Source organism: Neomonachus schauinslandi, chromosome 1 (assembly GCF_002201575.2).
Source record: "Neomonachus schauinslandi chromosome 1, ASM220157v2, whole genome shotgun sequence".
Classification (NCBI taxonomy): domain Eukaryota; kingdom Metazoa; phylum Chordata; class Mammalia; order Carnivora; family Phocidae; genus Neomonachus; species Neomonachus schauinslandi.
The window spans coordinates 206,575,865-206,580,801 of NC_058403.1; positions in this window are offsets into that span (position 1 = coordinate 206,575,865).

Below are 4,937 nucleotides of genomic sequence, written 5' to 3' on the forward strand. Positions count from 1 at the left end.
CACGCATCAGTGTCTGGTCTTTGTCTTCCTGTACTCCTCTTTAAGCTTTCAAATAGATCTCTCTCTTTTTTTTTAAAGAATTTATTTATTTGACAGAGAGAGACACAGCGAGAGAGGGAACACAAGCAGGGAGAGCGGGAGAGGGAGAAGCAGACTTCCCGCGTAGCAGGGAGCCCGATGCGGGGCTCGATCCCAGGACCCTGGGATCAGGACCTGAGCTGAAGGCAGACACTTAACGACTGAGCCACCCAGGTGCCCCTCAAATTGATCTCTTTTTGAAAATGGACTGATTTGGGGGCGCCTGCGTAGCTCGGTCGGTGAAGCATCTGGCTCGGTTTTCGGCTCAGGTCACGATCTCAGGGTCATGGGATGGAGTCCCGTGTCGGGCTTTGCATCCAACTGGGAGTCTGCTTAGGATTCTCTCACCCTCTCCCTCTGTGCAACCCCCACACACACGTTCTCTTTGCAAAAAAAAAATTAGAATTAAAATGGACTTATTTTAAACAACGTTCAAAGCGACAGAAAAGTGACAAGAATAATACAGTAAACTCCCTTCTGCTCTGCCCTACACACGCACTGTGTGTGGCTATTTCCATTTAAATGTAAATTATTATAATTAATTTGTGCTCCATAACCACACGTGCCTGGTGGCTACCGAACCAAACTGTGGAGATAGAGAACATTGCCATGGTTGCAGAAAGTTTTTTTTTTTCTTTTAAGGTTTATTTATTTGAGAGAGAGCACGAGCAGGAGGGACAGAGGGAGAGTCCCGAGCAGATTCCACTGAGCATGGAGCCCAACATGGGGCTCGACCCCACGACCCCAAGATCAGAACCTAAGCCGAAACCAAGAGTCAGACGCTCAATCGAGTGTACCACCCAGGCGCCCTGCAGAAAGTTTTAATGAACACCCGCTGTGAACCCCTCAGAAAACATCTTTACTGATTTTTTTTTCCTTGTGACAAAATAATTCATTGTGACTATAAAAGGCAAAATTCTAAAAATACAGAAATGTTTGGCACGGTGGAAGGTGCCATGGTCCCAAATGCCTCTGTTGTCAACACGTTGGGGTATCTCCTGTCAAACCTTTTTCTAATAGGTTGGATCTTTAGAGTTTTGGTTCACTGTTTGACTTTTTCTTGAGGTATCCTATGCATACATACTGTGACAGATCATGTACGAAAGTGTATAGCTTTATGGCCTTTGGCAAGCAATATCCCCGTGTCAGCAACACCAAGACAGGAGGTGGAGCATCCTCTCGGCCCATCCCTGGGTCCCCCCTCACTTCCCCCAAGGGTGGGGTGATGGAAGATTGCTCTCTTTACCTCTCCTCCTCTGTTTTTCCTCTGGACCGTTCCAACATGAGATTGTGGGGGGCTTTCAGAGGGTTTTGGAAATCCCAGAAATTTATGTAAAGTTATGTATTTCTGAACTAAAGGTCTACTGTCAGTTTTCCAAAGGGGTCTGTGAGCCAAGAGGCCTTCCAGAAATAAAAAATATTGTCATTCACAAGCAATTGCCAAGGACCATTTTGTCGTCTTTGTTGACTTGTTCAGCTCATGCTTAAGACCCCGTTCCGCAGCACCACCCAGTTTCTTGCTTTGCTTTTTTCTAATACGTGTATTTTTATTTTTAGTTGTGGTAAAATATTCATGACATTTACCATGTAAGCCATTTTTTAAAGATTTTATTTTTTTATTTTTTTTAAAGATTTTATTTATTTATTTGACAGAGAAAGAGACAGTGAGAGAGGGAACACAAGCAGGGGGAGTGGGAGAGGGAGAAGCAGGCTCCCTGCTGAGCAGGGAACCCAATGTGGGGCTCAATCCCAGGACCCTGAGATCATGACCTGAACCGAAGGCAGACGCCTAACGACTGAGCCACCCAGGTGCCCCTATTTTTTTAAGTAACCCCTACACCCAATGTGGGGCTCGAACTCACAACCCTGAGGTCAAGAGTCGCATGCTCCATAGACTGAGACAGCCAGGCACGCCCCCCGTTGAAGCCATTTTTTTTTTAAGATTTTATTTATCCAGGGCGCCTGGGTGGCTCAGTTGGTTAAGCGACTGCCTTCGGCTCAGGTCATGATCCTGGAGTCCCGGGATCCAGTCCCGCATCGGGCTCCCTGCTCGGCAGGGAGTCTGCTTCGTCCTCTGACCCTATCCCCTCTCATGTGTTCTCTCTCTCAAATAAATAAATAAAATTAAAAAAAAAAAGATTTTATTTATCCATTTGAGAGAGAGAGAGCACAAGCAGGGGGAGGTCAGAGAGAGGGAGAAGCAGGCTCCCCGCCAAGCTGGAAGCCAGATGCGGGGCTCGATCCCAGGACCCTGAGATCATGACTTGAGCTGAAGGCAGATGCTTAACCGACTGAGCCACCCAGGCGCCCCCCATCGAAGCCATTTTTACGTGTCCAGTTCAGTGGCATGAAGCATATTCACACTGTTGTGTAACCATCCCCACCATCCATCTCTTTCCTCTTCCCAAACTGAAACTGTGCCCATTAAACACTGACTCTCACCGCCCCCGCCCCCACCCCACCTGGCTACTGTTGGTCCACTTTTTGCCTGTATGGATTTAACTACTGGAGGGACTTCAAATAAGTACAATCGTGCAGTGGTTGTCTCTTTGTGACCAGCTTACTTCAGTTAGCACAATGTCCTCAAGGTTCATCCACGTCGCATCTGTCAGAATTTTTAAGACCGAATAACATCCTTTCATATGGATACGCCACATTTTGTTCAACCATCCATCAGTGGACACTTGTGTTGCTTCCACCTTTTTGGCTATTGTAAATCATGTCGGGTCTAGAAATATCTCCAAATCCTCGCTTTCAATTTTGGGGCTATATACCTAGAAGTGAAAGTGCTGGATTATTCCATTTTTAATTTTGTGAGCAACCGCCATACTGATTTTCCACAGTGGCTGCGCCATTTACATCCCTACCCACAATGCACAAGGGTTCCAATTTCTCCACCCCCCCTGCCCCCCGCCAATACCTTTTTTTTTTAATAGTCCCCATCCTAATGGTTGTGAGGTGGCTCTTGCTTTGTTTTTTGGAAGGGAGGTGAGTGACCTTTTTTGACAGGAGCATTTATATCTATCCGGCTATGGTTGTGCAATCCCAAATGGCTTATCTCATGACCAGCCCACCCCAGCTGATAAGAGAGAGCTATCATTAGCCCATGGTTTAGAAAGGTTCCGAGCTTGCCAAGGTCACAGGTAATCTGCAGAACCAGAAACTGAACCCCTGACTTCTTATCTCCTCATTATTTCACTCTGCATTGTTAAGTAATCCACCACCTTTAGACACAGAGAATGTGAGCCCCTGCCACCAAAGGTCACACAGCTGAGAGTGACACAGCAATCAGCATAAATGCTCAGCCAACAGGAGGTGAGTGTTGCTTGCCCTGAGTGCTGCCTCCGGGGACCCAACTCCACACCCACACACTGATGTTTCAGCAAGAATGCTAGCTACCCGAGGAGACAAGGCTGGAGAGCTTCATCAACCTAAAAATCTAGGGATGGCCTTTTGGGGTCCTAAACCCCAAATATGCACAAAATCCAAACGTGTATGGATGTGGCATGCGTTTTTCAAGAAAGAGTCCGTGTCACTGCTTTTATCAGATTTCAAAGAGACCTGTGACCTGGATAAGACTAAATCCATCTATCAGTCCTAAGGGTGTTCCCATCTCCATGACCACTGTAAAAATATAAAAACAGCCCTTGGGGTCATCACAAAAACTGTCTCTTGAAAGTAAGCTCTGGGGGCGCCTGGGTGGCTTAGTCGTTAAGCGTCTGCCTTTGGCTCAGGTCATGATCTCAGGGTCCTGGGATCGAGCCCCACGTCAGGCTTCCCACCCAGCCCTCCCCTCTCCCACTCCTCCTGCTTGTGTTCCCTCTCTCACTGTCTCTCTCTCTGTCAAATAAATAAATAAAATCTTAAAAAAAAAGAAATGAGGGGCGCCTGGGTGGCTCAGTTGGTTAAGCGACTGCCTTCGGCTCAGGTCATGATCCTGGAGTCCCGGGATCGAGTCCCGCATCGGGCTCCCTGCTCAGCGGGGAGTCTGCTTCTCCCTCTCCCGTTCCCCCCTCTTGTGCTCTTTCTCTCTCTCACTCTCTCAAATAAATAAATAAAATCTTAAAAAAAAAAAAAAAAAAAGAAAAGAAATGAAAGTAAGCTCTGGGGGTGCCTGGCTGCCTCAGTCGGAGGAGCATGCGACTGCTGATCTTAGGGTCATGAGTTCAAGGCCCACATTGGGTGTGGAGATGACTTAAATAAATAAAACCTAAAAAAAATAAAGTAAGCTCTGAGGAAGAAGGTGGCCCCAGGCGTGGGGTCGGGGACCTGTCAGAGTCCTGATGATCAATCAAAATCACATTTCCTGACTTCTCTGTGGTAGCTTCTCTCCTTCCACCCTGGCTGTGCCTTCTGTGTTCTGCCGGCTTTTCCTCTTTTCCACAATTTCTACAGTCAGAGGGTCTCAGTGCTTGGTCCTTGGGCCTCCTCCTCCTTATTCTCTTCCAGGGTGGTGGCATCTGGTCTCAGGTGCATCTGGACAACTGACTTTTATTCCCAGCCTAAGCGTCTCTACAGACTCACAGCCAAGCAACCACCTTCTCAATAGTTCCATGTGGCCATGCCCCAGCTACTAAGAACTTCCCTAAACCTTTCACTTCATGGGGCCCTGAGGGGGCCCTCCATTCTTTTTTTTTTTTAATTTATTTTTTATTTTAATTAATTAATTTATTTATTTTTAAAAGATTTTATTTATTTATTTGAGAGAGAGAGAGAGTGAGAGAAACAGCATGAGAGGGGATAGGGTCAGAGGGAGAAGCAGGCTCCCCGCCGAGCCAGGAGCCCAATGTGGGACTCGATTCCAGGACTCTGGGATCATGACCTGAGCCGAAGGCAGTCGCTTAACCAACTGAGCCACC